We start from the raw sequence: 20,332 nt of genomic DNA on the forward strand, positions 1-20,332 counted from the left end.
GGGATGGCTGTGACGAGCTTCAAACTCGCGAGTGCTGGGTGTAGTGACAGATGCAAAAGGATAGTAATTCCTATTCCAGTATGATCGAGAACCGACAGATGATTAGCCATGCAGTGACAGCGTATTGGACCATTTTCACAGAGAGGATGGGATGTAGCCATTGACAATGGTGATGCCCTACATAAAGCTTGCCATGGAAGGGAGTAGGAATGATTGGATGAAGATAGCAGGAAAGCAGAGGTTCAGATGAACGAAAGCATCTCTATACGCCTATCTGAAATTCTCACCAATGAATTACATAAGTATCTCTATCCTAGTTTATGTTTTATTTAAGTTTTAATTATTAAAACTCTATAACTTTTTGAATCCGCCTGACTGAGATTTACAAGGTGACCATAGCTTGCTTCAGGCCGACAATCTCCGTGGGATCGACCCTTACTCACGTAAGGTTTATTACTTGGACGACCTAGTGCACTTGCTGGTTAGTTGTGCGAAGTTGTGACAAAGAACTAAGATTATGAACGTGCGTATTGAGTTTTTAGTGCCGTTACCAAGGAAGGAACGATCACGATTTCGCACACCAACCACCCCCAACCACCCAGACCACCACGCGACACCCCCCTCTCCCCTTTCTCTCCTTCTTCCTTCCCTCCCCTTCTTTTTCTTTCTCTTTTCCCCTCCCGTAAACCACCACTGCCCCCCTCCACCGCGGCCAACCACCACCACCACGCCACCAGTGCCGCCTCCACCATTACCACCCCCCTAAACCCACAAACCTCACCCCCTTCTTTCCTCTCCCCCTCGCCTAACCCAAACCCCAACCCCCAACCCGACCCTGCTCTGCCACCGCACCGCCGTGCCCCCAGCGCTGCCGCTTCACCACCACAATATCTCTCTGCCCTCACCTCTGCTCTTACACATACAGGTTCTGCCGAACGCCAATTTCTCTTTCCTTCATAGTTAGTTGCTTATTTTTCCAATTATGGTCAAATTAGGCTAGTTAGAGATGTATGTTTGTAGTGGATTCTAGGTGGTTAGGTAGCTAGGATGTGGTTAGTGAATTTAGGCCTGATAATTGCGCTGTTCTTGCTACTTGTTTTATAAATGTCGCAATTCTGATGTTGCTGTAATGATCATATTGTTCATATGCTGTTCTTTCGTATTTCATGCTGCTGTTGAGACTGTTCTTTATTGTTCCTACAGTTTGTGTCTATTTGCAGCTTTATTTAAATTTATATGAACTGTTTTCTTTGCTGTTTATTACTCGGGAACATCCAATTTTAGCCGGAATGCTGCCCAATTTTCTGCAAATTGTTTCATTTTTACATTCAGGAATTGGTTTTGGCAATTTTCAATTTTGCACTACTTAGCTACAACTAATCCAATTCATGAATGCACGGGCCAGCATTCTTTTTCCTTTCAATTTCCTGGTTCATAAATTGCACTTTTGATGATTCGATTTCAATTTTTGCTATTTCTATATCTATATGAATCATCATCAACCTGATATTCTTGCTTGAATATGAGTTGATTATTCTTTAAATTTGTGAATTTCTTGTTACCTAGGAAATATTTATCATGCCACTTACTTTAACTTTCTTTCTCTTAACTCACTGCTTTCCACTTTCGAACCTCTTTTTCACTTTTAACCACTTTTGACTTTCTAACTTCTCCCTTTGCTTTTTAACTAACTCCTTCAACTTTTTAACTCATGGCATGATTATTGTTTCTCCTAATTAACAGGTATTCTACTTATAATATATTTTGGATTGTGATTTCTCATCTCAGATTTTTACCTCCGAAACAATCCAAAATGTACATTTATTTAACTCATTTCATTATTCTATTGCTCTTTTGCCACTATGTGCTTATATTGCTATTATTCTATTTGCCTACCTGTTTTCCTGCTTTGTTCTTCATTTATATCCTGGAATTTTTGCTTTTTAGGATGTCTGACCCTCAACAAAAAGGAAAAGGCAAAGCAACCACTGGTAAAAGGAAAAGAGGTGAATCCTCTATGTCTATCTTGGACATTATGCATGATGACTCCTAGCGGGAAAAGCACTTTACCCCGCAGGAGAAGGCTGACCAGCTCCTCACTGCCACAGATCTGGTAAAATTTGCAAACAGATACTGTGAGCTGAAGTATCCAGTGTTTGCCACCTCCAGAAACCTGTACCTGGAGAGAACTCTGAAAATTCCAGAAGAACTACAGCAGTACACCTCCGATCAGATCAAACAGAGAGGCTGGTTCTTCTTGGAGAGAAACTTGACAGAGGTCAATGCTTCCTGGGTCAGAGAGTTCTACTGCAACTATTTCAAGACTACCCTGGATGCAGTGCACCTTAGAGAGAAACAGATATTGGTAACTGAGGAAGCCATTGAGGACATCCTCCACCTTCGGCCTAAATCAGATCAGTCTAACGGTTACCAAAAGGCTGAAGAGGACATACGCTTTCTGAGATTTGACTAGGATGCTGTCAAGCAGAGAATAGCCATTGATCCTACTATCCCCTGGGTCATGGGAAAGAATACAGCAATGCCTAAGGGAATCAAGCTGATGTATCTAAATGATGAGGCTCAGCTCTGGCACCAGATTCTGAGCAACTTTGTTATGCCGAGCACTCATGAGACAGAGCTGCCCGCTGATATGATCACCCTCACCTGGTGTGTGCTGGAGGGTAAGGACCTGTATCTTCCACGATTCATCCGGTATTACATGGCCAGGGTCCATGTGAGCGGCACTCTCCCTTTCCCATATCTGATTACCCAGCTCGGCCGTCGAACTGACGTGCCTTGGGAGCTGGCTGATGCGAAGCCGACTGCTGTAGACTGCAAGAAGATCATTCCTCATAGCAGAAAGTTTCAGGCTTTAGGCTACAGACCTCCATTCCTCACCGCTCCTGATAAGACAGCCACACCTTCAGCTGCCCCATCTTCATCTACTGCTACCCCAGCTACCACCACTGCACCTCCACCTATCTCAGAGCCCATTTACCACCTCGTGCACTGCTTATTTCAGCAGCTGGACCAGATGGAGTGCCACAACTGGTGACGATATGAGAGATCTGAGCGTCGCAACAAGCGACGCTATGAGCACCTCAAGTTGATGATCCGATCTGGCAGCGACATCCCCTCCAAGCCTGACACACCATCAGAGCCATCTGAGGAGGAGGCAGACGAGCATGAGGATGAGACACATGCATAGAGAGAGGCTGAGCAGGCAGGACCAGAGCAGGCTGCACCACAGCACGATGAGCCACATCAGATTCAGGCCGCAGACCTAGAGATCCCTCTCCAGTTAGCACCTCCACTGCAGCAGACAGATCCTCTTACCCTTATCCTGTCTGTAGATCCTCAGGCCACCACAGAGACTCCAGCAGCCCATCCTTCCAGTGATGACAGTCCTTCACACCCAGCTTGAGTTAGCATCGAGGACGATGCTTTATTTTAAGTGTGGGGAGGTAGCCATCCCTGGCATATCTTTTTGGTGAACCACTACAGACTCTTTTTATCTTATTTTGTTTATTTTTCTATATTTTTATCTTTATTTTTTATTTTTTATTTTTCAGTACTTACACATTGTTCTTTTGCTGTATTTTTACTTTATTTTCGCATCTTGCACCTTAGTTTATACCTTAGACATTTAGTTTAGTTTGCAATTCTAAACCTATTAGTTATAGAATATGTGGATTCATTAGTATAGTTTACCCTTTTAGCATATAATAGTTTGATTTAATTGAAAATAAAAGGAGTAAACTAGAAATCTTAGTAAATTAAAACAATCCACACACTTTTTATATATAGCATTACATGTTAGTTAGTTAACAACATTTCATCAAGGAACAACACTAAGATTTTAAGGGCCACCCTAAGATTTACATTGAGAATAATGGGAACTCTTAATTTTTACTTGCATGACATGTATAACTGATATATGATTTTCGAGCTGGAGAACACACAGCCTATGAGTTTTGAGCTTAATTGTATGGTTATATTCAAACCATAAATTTCATTCCTGTGTGTTTTATCCTTCTTTTTCATTCTGATGTTCTTTACTTTGTTTTAATCTATGTCCAATTATAGAATATAGATACATACCAAGAGATGATTGAGGCCATCATTTGAATTTTTCCTCACTTATCCCAAATTATCCTACCTTTTACATCACCCTTGTTAGCCCCCTTGAGCTTTTTAATCCCCTCTTGCTCTATAAACCACATTACTAGCCTTAAGCAGAAAAACAAAATAAAAATCCCAAGTTAAATCCTTAGTTAGCTTAAGATAGAAATTGTGTATTGTTTAAGTATGGGGAATTTTATGGGAACATGGGATGATAGAAACAAAGTAGGAATTTAAAAAGAGTAAGCTATTTCAAAAACAAAAATTTGGGAAGCATGCTCATGTGAGATCAAAACAATGGGATTACCATGTGCATTGATTTAAAAAAAAAAGAGAAAAAAGAATTTTTACATTATTTAATTAAGGGAATACACAAAGAAATTTTCCAAAATGCAAAATAAAAAGAGTCAATGCACATGGGTCAAAAATTTCAAATTTAAAATTAATGTATGAGCTTGTAATCCAAAAGGGAAAATGTTGGGTAAATAGGTTAAGGAAATTTAAAATCATATATAGTATGTATGTTAGGTGAGATCTTAGACTAATCAAGGATTTGCTTATTAGCTCACTTAGCCTTATACATATACCCTTATACATGATTTAAATTACTTGTTCCTTACTTTCAAAACCCCCAATTTACAAAACTCATAACCAATAATAAGAACACCTCCCTGCAGTTCCTTGAGAAGATGACCCGAGGTTTAAATACTTCGGTTATCAATTTTAAAGGGGTTTGTTACTTGTGACAACCAAAACGTTTGTACGAAAAGATTTTCTATTGGTTTAGAAGCTATACTTACAACGCGGTCATATTTTTATATTTCTTTACCAATAGAAAAACCAATCGTCAGTAGAATGGATAAGGATTAGGGTCATGTGAAGGTGTTTGGTGAAAAGAGGCTTGTGAGTATGGTTGAGGGATATGTTGAGGATATGACTCATAGGCATATGGTGATGGTTCTTGAAAGTCACAAGGAGATTCACCATAGCCATTAGATTGATATGCATCATAGAATGGCTCTTGTTCATAGTCTATTGGTGGAGGTTGTTGCCATGAAGATTGATCATATGCATATGGCTCCTCCCAACTTTGATTATCCCATCCCTGATACACATCCTCATTATAGCCCTCATTTCCTACAACATATTTAGAACCAAACTCATAGCCAAGGTGAGAATTCATGATAAAAAGAGAAAGTAAAATTCAAAAGCTAATAGAAAAATAATGAAACAAAGTCTTAAACTAGCAAATACTAGCAAGCAATCCAAAAATAAAGCTATTTACAATATTCACATAAATACAATAACCAATAACACAACACCATTACAATTCCCCGACAACGGCGTCATTTTGATGATCAGATTTTTGATGGTTTAGAATTCACAAATGAATTCTCGTTGTAAAGTATAGTTTCTAAACCAAACAATAATCCTTTCATACAAAAATTTGTTTGTCACAAGTACAAACCCCTAAAATCTATAAACCGAAGTATTGGAACCTCGGGTCATTCTCCCTAGGAATTGCAATAAAGTGTCATGTTATTGGTTATGAGGTATGTTTTGCGGTTTTTGAGTTAAGAGACATGAAATGTAAATGGCAACGAAAATAAACTAACAACTAGAAAAGCTCTTGACAAGGAATGAGAATTAAAAGTCCTATCCTAGTTATCCTCCCCAATTGTGACCACAATTGTCCATTACTACCACTTAGTTAACCCCTAACCATGGAGGAAAGTCAAGTGGATGAATCAACTTAATTCCACAAGTCCTAGCCAACTCCCAAGGGAAAGACTAGCTTTAGTGGTATCCAAATCAATTAGCAACTTCTAATTATAAATCAACAAATAAATTAGATAACTCAAGCGTCACTAATTACTCTACCTAGGCCAAGAGGAATAAAATCTATACTAAAATCTAACCAAGCATTTCATAAAACACTTGGAAGGCATAAAAGGAAGCATAGTAAATTGATAACAAAAATAGAATCTAACAACAATTGAATGTAAGAAATCAACAACAACAATCAAAGGAAACACAATTATTATGAATTACCTCTAATTGAATTGAAAGAAAGTAGAAGGAACAAAAGTAGATCTACAACAAAGCATAGAAACAAAATAGAAGAGATTACAACAAAAGAATAGGAAAATCATGAATGTAACAACAAAGAATTAAGAAGAAGAAGTAGAAGAAAGCATGAATTAAACCCTAGATCTAAGAACTAAACCTAATCCTAATCCTAATCCTAAAGAGAAGTGAGAGCTTCTCTCTCTAAAACTAACTAAACTAATCCTAATGTGAGTGAATGAGCCAAAATGAGTGAATGATTGATTCTCCTTCAATCCTTGGTCCTTTTAAAGCTTTTTCTGCCAAAAACTCAGCTCCAAATGGGGCCCGAAACCCTCCAAAATCGCCAGGCATGAGTTCTTCTTTAAAAATCACGTGCAACCTTTGGCGCGTACGCGCACAGCGGGCATGCGTGTCCCTGGAGCATTTCGCAATCCGCGCGTAGCGCATAGTGCGCGCGTGCGTCCATGGGCGTTTTCCAAATCTTTTGATTTTCATGATTTCTCCACTTTGCATGCTTTCCTCTTCACTCCCTTGATCCATTCCTAGCCTTTTCAACCTGAATTGAATTTAGCTAATTAAGGACCTAGAAAGCATGTTTTCACACTTAAGCACAAATTGGGAGACAATCATAAAACCATGCTATTTCATTGAATAAATGTGGGTAAAAGGTGATAAAATTCCCTAAAATCAATACAAGATAAACCCTAAATATGGGGTTTATCAAAGGTACATGCGATTTATGACGTTTTCTTTTGTAGCAGCTCGGTCAGAAAGCTTCTCCGGAGCTTCCGTTATTTTGATTTCATACGAAGGTAGGGTTTTGATAACTTTATAACAATTAAATGTGAATTTGATAATTGAATGTTGATTTGGTTGATTATTGTTTGAGTTTGAATGAGTTTATGTTGAATTATTGTTGTTGCTTGTGATTTGTTAGTTTGACTATAAGGAACAGCTCAGGTGTGGTTGTTTTAATGGTTTTGAGACTGTTGTGATGTGATATTTTGAGGAAATTGATGAGATTTGGTAGTTAAAAGATTAAATTAAAAGTTGAGAAAAATCGGTAACCGAAAAACTCGAAAACGGATTAAAACACAAGTAATATTTTGAAAGGAAGGTGCTAAGGGTTTCGGTTTTGGTTTTAGTATAAGAGGAAGATTAGTATTTAAACTTTATTTTTGAAGGGTAACATTGTATTTGTATATAAATCGAGGTACAATTTGTAAATTATATAAGCTTTCGGGTATTTTGGGTAATAAATAAACCACGGGAGTAAAAATGGGTATTTTATAAAATTTCAGGGTTACTTTTATAAAAATGAAATAAGTAAGGGTTCAAATATAATTTTATAAAATATTAAGGTTCAAAATAGAATATTAAAAAGTTTGTGATTTAGAAAATAATTAATAAAATTTTAAAAATAAGGTTTTATAAACTAAGTTTTAAGAATATATATATATATATATATATATATATATATTACCAGTTAATATATCTTATTTATATTGTTGTTATTATTATTTTATTAAGAATATTTAAGTCAGAGAAGAGCAAATAGAAGAACTCTTAAAAGCTTTAGAGAACGTAGACTTAATTAAAGTAATTTATAATTCTTTTTCATAAGACATTTAGGGAAAGGCGAGGGAATAATGTGAAGATAAATTATAGAATCCCGCTAGGGAGCCAATGGAATATTTGTACAATGTGTACAATGGACTATGAGTTAAAAAATGAATATCACCCATACTATCCAGAATAACCATCCGGGTACTAGGGATAATAAACATCTCATGTCATGAAACCACTCATCCCAAAAGTTTAAGCCGATTTTGGGGTTCACCAAGGATCAAACTCTTGACCTTTCAGATCTAGAGCTTTGATACCATGTCATGAAACCACTCATCCCAAAAGCTCAAGCTGATTGGAAAAGGTAACACTAATGGTTATATCTCTAATACTGAATCGGACATCCCTAAACCTCCATTGTACACATTGTACAGATATTCCATTGGCTCCCTATACTTCCTCTAAATTATATTATGGAATGATAAGAAAGAAAAGAAAAGGAAAGAAAAACATTAAAGAAACTCTGCCACAAGAGAGCAGAGAGCGGGAATAAAAGAATATATTAACTAGAGGGATCTCTACCACAAGAGAGCAAAGAGCAAAGACTAAAAGAATCTAACGAACCTCTACCACAGGAGAGCAGAGCATAGGAAAGAAAAGAATGAATTAACCAAAGGGATATCTGCCACAGGAGAGCAGATCTCTGCCACAGGAGAGCAGAAGACAGAGATAAAAAGACTTTAAAAGACTGTCTGCCACAGGAGCAGATGCGACCTTGTTTGGGCCTTAGTGCTAAATGTATAGTGGGACGCCCACACACTGAGAACTATTTTCTAGATGTAAGCATATTGAATACACTTAAAAGTCACACTATATGCGGCCTGACCGTAAGACTTATATGCACATTGTATGCATCTGGAAAGCCATATCTGGGACTTATACTCGGATAATGTCGGGAGCGGGTAGCCAACCAACACATGAGCTCATGGTCTGTGATAGGATTAGACATGCATGACCTTGTTTGCGCATATTTGTTTATGAGTGTGTTTTCTGTGATTGTGGCTGTGCTAAATGGCTGTTCAAATTCTGTGTTCTATGATTGTTGAATTGGATTGTCTTTTATTGACTATTATTGCTAATCAAGTATATATAAAATGAACTAAACTTCTAACCCCGATCCTACTAAGAACTCCCCAGTTCTTACCCCCTACTTCCACCCCTTTTAGCTACAGGTGCGAAGGCTTAGTCCGGAACTATAACGGCAAAGAAGATTCTGTTTACAAGTTGAGGTTTTAGATTTTATTTTTCCCTCGTCATTCATTGTTTTAGTTTTTAGAGGGGTAGGACTTGTATTTGAGAATCTTTGAGTAAGTCTATGTATATAATGCTACGTGGATATATATAATTTTGTGATTAAATAATTTAAGTACCGACTCTTCATTTTCTTGGTAAAAGTTTCGGTTCATATTCGTGAAGGCTCAAAATTAAATAGAAATAGTATACAATAAAAAGGGTTTAGAGGTAAGTAATTCCTGAACTTTTAGTACGATCATGAGGTGCTAAAAGTTACGGTGTTACATTATGGTATCAGAGCGATTCGTTCCTGTTAGAGCCTTGGGAATGGATTGACTATGCTCACTGCATGCTCTGAGTGTCTGTCATGCAATAGGACTTGTCTTAATGATAAGAGTTTGAGTTTCATATGTATGATTGTCTATTGATTAATGCTGTTGGTTGACCATTGCATTCCTCATGGTATTAGGTTTGCCCAACTTAATACTGATGATTTGTGTATACGGGAACACAAATGGATTATCATAGACGAAATAGAAATAACAGGTTCTGCAAATCACGGGATTCTGGGAACGTTAGAGGTTATTTTCACGATTAACTCGGTCTTGAATCACAATTCTTGTTTGAATTCTGTGACTTGGTACACTGTTCGTTCTTTCATAATTGCATTGAAGTCCTTTGTTCGGATTTCTTTCATGGAAAGAGATTTGCTTAATCTTTCCAATCCTATTCCTTTCTCCAAATGTATCCTTACTCGATTCTATTTGTAAATGTCTGCTTGACTCTTCTGGACTATCTCTTTTTGTTGTTGTTTATAGTTCTTTTCATGAATCTTGTACTCTTTAATATGATTTTGAATTTATTCTAGCACAACAAAACGGTACTCAAATCATCTTGTAGTTTCTACTTCATAGTTCACATCATATTTTTCTCTTATATTCAAATCATATGAGTTCTTGGTATTTAAAAACTATATGTATGCAAAAACTTTTATTTTTTTTTCCTAATGTGTTCAGAAGTAAAAATTAAGACTCCAAATTTTTAAAAATTAAGCAATTAGTTGTTTATGAGTCATTATATTTGTTGAGCTGTTATTTTTAAAAAAATTATTTTACAAAAAATAATTCAATAAAATTTTATAATTATTGAAGTTTAATTTAATTATGATTTATTCTATTAATTTAAATTATTTATTAAAAATTATTTTAATAGACAAAATTTAAATTAATTATTATTATTATTATTATTATTATTATTATTATTATTATTATTATTATTATTTTCCTTAGGAGAATTAAAAGAAAGAAAGTCGAAACGTGGTATATACATGTGCATATATATAGGAATTGAGACATGGTTATATATATATATATATATATATATATATATATATATATATATATATATATATATATATATATATATATATATATAAGGGAAAAGAAATATATGAAACGTGGATGACATGCATATATATATATATATAACCAATGACACCTTAATGCCTTAATCACCACCAAGTTAAGATTGAAGAAAAATAAAAGAAAGAAAAGAAACAGAGCCGTGAGTGAAAGAGAACGAGAAGCCATGGCCCCGTAAACTTTTCGGCTTCGATTTTTTGCGAACTATAACTCTAATAAAAAATTTAATTTGATAAAAGTGTTCATATTTTTTTTTTTTACATGTTGGTGTCATTTTTGTTTAGTAGAAGTTGACAGTGACATATCTTCTCTTTTTTTTGAGTTCGGCCAATTAGAGTTCTAAGAGGTACAGGTGATTTCTGACTTTTCTTCTGCAACAGCTCGGTCAGAAAACTTCTCCGGAGCTTCCATTGTTTTTATTTCGTATAGAAGTAGAATTTTGGTAATTTTATAATAATTAAATATGAATTTGATAAGTAAAAGTTGATTTGGTTGATTATTATTTGAGTTTGAATGAGTTTAAGTTGAATTATTGTTGTTACTTGTGATTTGTTAGTTTAACTATGAGGAACAGCTCAACTGTGGTTGTTTTAATAGTTTTGGGACTGTTGTGATGTGGTATTTTGAGAAAATTGATGAGATTTAGTAGTTGAAAGATTAAATTAATAGTTGAGAAAAATCGGTAACCGAAAAACTCGAAAACTGATTAAAACACAAGTAATATTTTGAGAGGAAAGGGCTAAGGGTTTCGATTTTGGTATAAGAGGAAGATTAGTATTTAAACTTTATTTTTAAAAGGTAACATTGTATTTATATATAAAAATCGAGGTACAATTTGTAAATTATATAAGCTTTCAGATATTTTGGGTAATAAATAAAGTACGGAAGTAAAAATGGGTATTTTATAAAATTTCAGGGTTACTTTTATAAATATGAAATAAGTGAGGGTTAAAATATAATTTTAGAAAATATTAAGGTTTAAAAGAGAATATTAAAAGTTTGTGATTTAGAAAGTAATTAATAAAAATTTAAAAATAAGGTTTTATAAACTAAGTTTTAAGAATATATATATATATATATATATATATATATATATATATATATATATATATATATATATATATATATATATATTATTTGTTTACCAATTAAAATATCTTATTTATATTGTTGTTATTATTATTTAATTAAGAATATTTAAGTCAGAGAAGACCAAACAGAAGAATTTTTAAAAGTTTTAGAGAATGCAGACTTAATTAAAATAATTTATAATTCTTTTCTATAAGACACTTAGGGAAAGGCGAAGAAATAATGCGAAGATAAAATATATTATGATGGAAAGATAGGAAAGAAAAGAAAAGGAAAGAAAAATATTAAAGAAACTCTGCCACAGGAGAGCAGAAAGCAAATATTAAAAGAATCTAAAGAACCTTTGCCACAGGAAAGCAGAGAGCGAGAATAAAAGAATATATTAACTAGAGGGATCTCTGCCACAGGAGAGTAGAGAGAAAAGGCTAAAAGAATCTAACAAACCTCTGCCACAGGAGAGTAGAGCACGGGAAAGAAAAGAATGAATTAACTAAAGGGATCTCTGCCACAGGAGAGCAGATGCCATCTTTTTTGGGCCTTAATGCCAAATGTATAGTGGGGACGCCTACACACTAAGAATTGTTTTCTAGATGTAAGCATATTGAATACACTTAAAAGTCACACTGTATGTGGCCTGGCCGTATGATTTATATGCACACTGTATGCATCTGCAAAGCCATATCTAGGACTTGTATCCGGGTAATGTCGGGAGCGGATAGGCAACTGACACATGAGCTCATGGCCTGCGATAGGAATAGACATGCATCATGCTTGTTTGAGTATATTTTTTTGTGATTGTGTTTCCTGTAATTATGGATGTGCTAAATGGCTGTTCGAATCCTGTGTTCTATGATTATTGAATTGGATTGTCCTTTGTTGACTGTTGTTGCTGACTAAGTATATATAAAATGAACTAAACTTCTAACTCCGACCTTACTAAGAACTCCCCAATTCTTACCCCTATTTCCACCCCTTTCAGCTATAGGTACGAAGACTTAGTGCGGAACTACAAGGGCATAGAATATTCTGTTTACAAGTTGAGTTGTAGATTTTATTTTCCCCTCGTCATTTATTGTTTTAGTTTTTAGAGGGGTAGGAGTTGTATTTGAGGATCTTTAAGTAAGTCTATGTATATAATGCTACGGGCATATATATAATTTTGTGATTAAATGATTTAAAGTACCGATTCTTCATTTTCTTGGTTAAAGTTTCGGTTCGTATTCGCGAAGACTCAATATAAAATAAAAATAGTATAGAATAAAAAGGGTTTAGAGGTAAGTAACACCTGAACTTTTAGTACGATCATGAGGTGCTAAGAGTTATGGTGTTACACTTAGCCCATACGAAATAGCAATAAAACTCACTTAGAATGCTTGTTAGAGTATCCCTAAACAACCAAAATCACAAGATTTCAACACTAACTACCTAAAAATGTATAACAGTGAGAAATTTCGAAAACTAGGCAGAGATTTCAGATTTTTTACAGCAATACTTGCATAGAAATGAAGAGGATGAGGAGAGCAACGTGTGACCGCAAATGGCTCGTCAATCGGAGCTCCGGAGAGAAAGTTATAGAGGTTTGAAGTTGATGGTGGCTAGGGTTTCTCTCTTCCTCCTCTCTTCACTATTTCAGCATGTTTCTCTCTCGAAAAGGGGGGAAATGGGTTGTTTTGTGCTGAAATGAGTTCTTATATAGTGTGGACTTGGGTCCATTTGGGCCCAGTTCACTTAATTTAGCTCGTTGGCCCAACTTTGGGCCAAAACCTTTAAGATTATCGTTTTAAATCGTGCTTTAGATATTTTTACTTTCTAAATCATAAATTCTGACTTTTTAATCTTTCTCACTCATAAATTATTTTTCTCAGCTGCGGTATCGGACAGATCTCAGCAGGTATTGTCGGTCAAACTTCTATTATGCGTTTTCACGCAGAAAATTTTGTTTTCCGACTCAAAAAAATTTACAAAGTCTGAATATCATATTTAAATTTTCAAATTATGATTCTAAATTTTTTCTAGCTATTTTTTCCATATTTAATTTATTATTTATTTAATTACGATTTGATTGGGTTTTACATTCCTCAAGGCCAACACAACAGCCACTAGTCCCAAATCATACATCGGGTATTTCAATCTATGAGGTCTTAATTGCCGTGAGACATAAGCCACACATTCTGATATTACATCAACACGTAACCTGAACTCTTTAAGAGTGCATGGCAGCAAACTTCAAATGGTTCACAGGCTCAGGTAACATGAGTACTGGTTCTATAGTTAATTCCTCTAAATTTTTTCGCCGCCGGACGTCCACAACAATGGTGCATCCTTGCAAATCAATTTGCGAAAATTAAAACTTCACAACTCTTCACGATGTCGCATACGCACAAGTTTTGTCTTTCCTATTCACAGATTGTGTTCTAAGGAACCAACGCCTCAAGGGTTATGTCGAAGGAAATGCATATGATGTCGAATAAGTTTGAGTTGGTTTTGAAATGATACTAAGCTCAAAAAAAATGAACAACACGAATGATAGTTGCAAGAAGGGAGGATACCTTGCATTGCGCTTGAGCAAAGTTGTAGAAGAACAGCAAAATGCACCAGAAAGAGAATTAAAGGATATCTCAAGAGAAGAATCCAAATCAATAATCCTTGATAGAAAGAACAAGACATATGAATTAAATAAGTTTCAGCTGATTTTATAGAAATACAAGATCGCATAAGGAAACAACCCAACACATCAGAAAGTCACCGAGGACTTAAAGATCGCTTGGTTGTATTTCAACAAGCTCAAAATCTCTCTTTCAAAGGTACAAGATCCATACTTGGATGCATGCAGTAAAGAATGAAATTGGGAAGGTGATCAAAGCATTTTCCAAGAAGGATTTTGAGACAATATTTCCTTAAGCAATCCTCCACAAAACTACTCCCATTCACCAACTCGGAGAAGATTGGGATCTCCATAGGCCCCACAACACTCATAATATCACTTCGTAATCCACCTTGGTAGATCTTGGAAAACTGACATAGCTCTTTTAACTTTCATCCCTTTCAAGCTCTCATTTTAATCCTTCAATCTTTTCAATATGTCTGACTCCATAAACTCTTTATTCCCTCACAATGTTCCGGTGAATTCCTGAGAATGACTATTCTTATGACTCTAAATTCTCAAACATAAGTGCTCACAATCTCGTTATATCTATCAACAACAGTTCGCATAACTTAGTCTTGATTCATGTCCAACCGCCAACTCTGGTTTCTAGCTAACTCACTCGACGTTTCAAACTTATTCATCATCAAGCGCCAGCCAATTCAATTGATCTTATTATGTCAAAAACCTTAATAATCTGACACGTGCTTAACTACATTGATATAGCATCACCATCTCTCATTGTTTCGATCAATTAGCTAACTTATTGCAATTCATTATCTTGTATGTATCAAGCTACTGAAAGCTTAAACCTCCTCTTAAGGACATTTTTTTTCAAAACACAAACGTTCTAACTCACATCATCCCAAACATACTAGTTTCACCTATTCATCTATCAGTCTTTCCTTGAAGAACTAACGCCTCGGTTCCAATTTTCTAGGGATCACGAGCAACACTGAGATAAGTGTGAGTATGTTTAAAGAGATACAAATCTCAGGAAGAAAAGAATAAGCTACAAGGAGAAGAGTCGCATAAATTCGAAAGGATATGTAATATCGCAACTAAGCAACAATGTGCAGGCACGAGAAGACGTTCCAGAAAGAAGTTCATTTTGCATCTTAATAAGAAATTAAATCCAGGAACTCCAAAAGAGTCAAGAAAAGGGTAGTGACAAATTAGATCAAAATAAGCTCAAACCTAATTATAAGAGCACAAAGCTTCACAAGAATATAAAAGAACAGATTAAATCACAAGTAGCAAGGATGATCAAACATTATAGTGTGCCGGAGGGAAAATTAAGTTACAAGAAAGAATCTAGAATCCAAAGAATTGTGATAGGAATAGTAGGCGGAGAGAAGATCATGGTTTTTGAAATAAGGCTTAGCTGAGTCAAAAAGTGCATAGTTCATAGGAAAATGACTAAAGCCAATCACATTGTTCACAAAATTCAAGAGAAATATTAAGAACACCATCATATAACACATTCACAAGGGACGGAAAAACTTAAGGAGGAATGAATTTACTTTTTCGAAAGGAAAATATGAAACTACATTTTTCAAAAGGAATACTAGAGGTATAAATAATGCACCACGTCAAAATAGATCCAAATCAAAATAAATCATGCAAAATTTGTAAAATGAGGGTTAATTGGGCTATGAATAGAAACTTTGGTATCAAGAATCTTAAAGGATACTTAGGGGCATAATCGTATAAGAATCATGCATAAAATCACAACAAGGTTGGTAAAAAATCAAGTCGTGTCTAAGGAAGAAAGTCTAAAGTAAACTTTCTCCATCCATCAAATAAAGGATAAGTGATGCATTGCAACAAACAAATTCAAACTACAATAATAAAATTCCAAAGTGTATACAAAGGAATGTATGCTAAATTTGACAATGATCTTATCAAAATATCAAAATAGTCGTGGAAATAGTCAAGTAAAAGGAGAACTAAGTTAAAATCTCTATCAATAGGGTCAAAAACAAGAACGCCAGGGAGAATTTACAAGGAAGTCATATTGCATCAAAACACGTTTAGAGTTGATCAAGAAATTACATTGTCCACGTAATAAAATGCAAGATCGACGACAACCTTATAGAAGAATCAACTAAATCGTTCTTTAAAAGATCTCATGCAAAACTCCAAGAGGATCTCATAAAATGTGATGTATCACCACAGAGCAACTTTAAGTTACCTCAAGGGTTTCATAGCTCATATGGAGAAATGTGAAATGTGAAATCATCAACCATGTTGCAAGAATCAAAAGGAGCAACTGAGAGTATGATTAATCATATTACGCATAAAAAAAACTCAAATCACGTTTTAAGAAAAGGAAACAAAATAGGAAATTTCAAGATGAGAAAAAGAAAGATAGGTGGTTCGTCAAACAATGTGGCAAGAATATAGCACATCCAAAGATTTAAGGATCATTATCGTGATGGAACGAGTTTAATTCAAAACAAGAACACAAGGTTCAAGAGATCCAAGAATCATTTGTTACACCAGAACAAATCTAGAATCAAATCAAGGAGTAAGGAATTTGTGAGAAAGGCTATAAATAGTGATAAGGATAACCGTTTCAAAAGGTTCATGATGCAACGAGATACAGAACCAATTAAAGGCATGCATGAATGATAAGATAAAGGGTGGGCGAATAAGTCAATCACATTCCAAGAAAGAAGTAAAGAACCAGGAATCTCAATGCAATCGATAGAGAAAGAGATAATGCTAAGCACGAGTAAAGAGCATACGTCAAAATAGAACCATTCCCTAAAATTACGTTTCTAAACTAAACGATCCCCATCACTTGTCATTTCAAATTTGTCTTTAATAACCTATTAGTGTTCCCAATACACAAACCCATAGTATTAGGTTGGCCAAACCAGATACCACGAGACGTGCATGGTAGACTAACAGAATTAAATCAGTAGACGGTCATGTGCATAAAGCTCTAGCTCTTGTCATCCGGACAAGACCTAATATAAGACGGACACTCAAAGTATGCAATTGAAGCATAAGCAGTCCATCTCTCAGGCTCACGAGGACGAACTGCTCTGATACCATAATGTAACACCCTAATATTCAAATCCTTATGCTCGAGACATAAGTTAATGATAATAAGGTGGTACGATTCAAGGTGGATTATAATACATAAATATATATATATATATATATATATATATATATATATATATATATTAGTTGAAAGAAAGCATTAAACGAGAAGCCTAAAAAGGAGTAAAATAAAATCGCGAAACGGAACACTCACATAGTGACAAACAGAAGATAAAACGTATTCGGATAGCAAAACAGGATAAGGTATAAATAATAAGGAAGAATATAATAAAGACAAGGTACTATATATATATATATATAGCCACAAACAAGTATAATAGCCACTAGTCGCGACTTGCGAAGTTTAGGTCGACTAGGGTACAGGAAAAAAACTATTTTGATAACAGTATTTCCTATCTCTCCCAAAATATACATCAAAACCTGTATAGGCAAGCTTTCCAAAATGATAAATACATATAAGTAAGTTTTGCAAGATAAATAGGGAGAGATTCTAAGCAAAAGTAAAACAGGAGTCCAATGATCTTCGCTCTTTCAGATGAATCACAGCTCACTGCTGAGCTTTAGGACCTACATCTGAAAAATAAGAGATATATACAGAATGAGAACCCTCGACCCATGGGTTTCCAGTACGGTAAACGTGCCAAATAAATAAAATGCACTATAATAGGAACTCATTAAGCATCCTAATCTTCCTTTCATCAAATATTCATCCTAGGTTCTCACTAATCCAAAAATAGGCAACAGTCATAAGCGAATACTAGATCTATTTTATCTTTCTCATCTTTTCCAACTTTTCAACTCTCCAACATAATGAACCCAAATCAACTCCAGTTACATATTCACACACAACAATTTCAAACCTACTCCTTTTACACATTCCAACTCAAATACATCCATCCCACATTTCAAAAAACCTCATTTTCCACTATTTCATCAATTAATCAAATTCTCATACATTGCATACCAATTCTTCATTCAATCTCATATATTATCATACAATTCAATCATCACTTACCATGCTTACCTTTTTCCGACTTCCGACCCAAAATCCACGGCCTCCGGCCCAAATTCACAATTTCAATGCATATCCACAAACCAATAATCATTATCCAATTCATCAAATTTTTCAGTACACCAAACATACAATTTCACACAATTCTCAACCCAATCATTAATTTACACAACATATCAACTATACATATTAATACCAACCATTTACACAATCCAAACTTATTCCTAGGGGAATCTAGCCTAGGAATTCTCATCGCACCACACGGTACTTAAATAAAACTTAAAACGTACCTTAATGACGGCGGTTCACACCCAAACACATTATAACTCAAGCTTCCAAGGCTTTTAATCATCACCAATAAGCTTTAGCCACCAACACCTTGTTCCAAGTGCTCCAAATACACCTAATAACACTAACATAACCAATTTCACATATATACATTAATTTAGAGTTCATAAAATTTAATAAACCACAAGAGTTTGAGAATTTCTTACCTTAGCCCATACGAAATAGCAATAGAATCCACTTAGAATCCATGTTAGAGTATCCCTAAATAACTAAAATCATAAGATTTCAATATTAACTACCCAAAAATGCATAACAGTGAGAAATTTCGAAAATTAGGCAGAGATTTCAGATTTTCTTACTGCAATACTTATATAAAAATGAAGAGGACGAGGAGAGCAATGCGTGGCCACAAACGGCTTGTCTATCAGAGCTCCAGAGAGAAAGTTTTAGAGGTTTGAAGTTGATGGTGGCTAGGGTTTCTCTCTTCCTCCTCTCTTCACCATTTCAGTGTGTTTCTCTCTTGAAAGGGGGGGGGGGGGAATGGGTTGTTTTGTGCTGAAATGAGTTCTTATATAGTGTCGACTTGGGTTCACTTGGGTCCGGTTCACTTAGTTTAGTCCGTTGGTCCAATTTAGGCCAAAACATTTAAGATTAGCGTTTTAAATCTTGCTTTAGATATTTTTACTTTCTAAATCATAAATTCTAACTTTTTAATCTTTCTAACTCATAAATTATTTTCCTCAGTTGCGGTACCGGACAGATCTCAACCGGTACTGTCGGTCAAATTTCTATTATGCGTTTTCACATAGAAAATTATGTTTTCCAACTCATAAATATTCACTAAGTCCAAATATCATATTTAATTTTTCAAATTATGATTCTAAATTTTTTCTAGCCATTTTTTTCCATATTTAATTTATTATTTGTTGTGCAGGAACTCCACAACAAAATACTCCCAATCTTCAACAGATGGCCAATAGAAGTAAACCTCATAATACAAACAACTTTAACAAACTAGAAATACGGAGAAAATCACAAGTCAAGAAGCACACACACAATCACAGAAAACACATACCACAAAGAAGTATGCTCAAACAAGCAAGACAAACAATGCATATGATGCATGCCTTTTCTATTGGTCATGAGCTCATGTGTCGGTTACTTTACTAGAACCCAACACATCCAGTAGCTAACCCAAATATCGTCTCTCTGAACATGCATCCACACTCTTGGGATACAGTGTCCGTCACACTCTTAGGATATAGTGCCTGCCACACACATGGGATATAGTGCCCTCCGTATTTTCTGGGATAAAGTGTTCCCACACTCTTGGGATATAGCGCCTGCCACGCTCTTAGGATATAGTGCCCGACACACTCATGGGATATAGTGCCCGACACACTTTACAACAGAGAGAAAACTTAAACATACTCATCACTAATCATCAGCATTCATACCTCATTTATAATATTCATTATTAACTCATAATCATTTAATCATCAATCATATTTCAATAACAATTCATCATTTCAGCCTCATACATCTCATACTCAGTCTTCCACACTTTCTCAGCTCATTTAATATCAACTTAACTCCAAAATCAAGAAAAATCACTTTTCAAATCGCTTCCAATAAATCAGACCAACTCCAGCAGCAAAAATCATTTCTTTAATAATTCTAAATCAGTTAATATAATTCTTAAAGCTTTTGAAAATTCTATTTTTACTCCCAAAACAATCAAAACACCTCAAC

General features: G+C 35.1%; 1 long non-coding RNA gene across 1 annotated transcript; it reads right to left on the reverse strand.

Moving 5' to 3' along the window:
- Nucleotides 1-17,545: 17,545 nt before the first annotated feature.
- Nucleotides 17,546-19,073, reverse strand: LOC140181714 (uncharacterized). Its single transcript, XR_011876790.1, has 4 exons — nucleotides 18,940-19,073; nucleotides 18,787-18,849; nucleotides 18,583-18,695; nucleotides 17,546-17,853 (listed from the first exon to the last, which is right to left on the reverse strand). It is a non-coding gene; the product is annotated as an uncharacterized lncRNA (long non-coding RNA).
- Nucleotides 19,074-20,332: the final 1,259 nt, after the last annotated feature.

Source organism: Arachis hypogaea, chromosome 18, assembly GCF_003086295.3.
Source record: "Arachis hypogaea cultivar Tifrunner chromosome 18, arahy.Tifrunner.gnm2.J5K5, whole genome shotgun sequence".
Classification (NCBI taxonomy): Eukaryota; Viridiplantae; Streptophyta; class Magnoliopsida; order Fabales; family Fabaceae; genus Arachis; species Arachis hypogaea.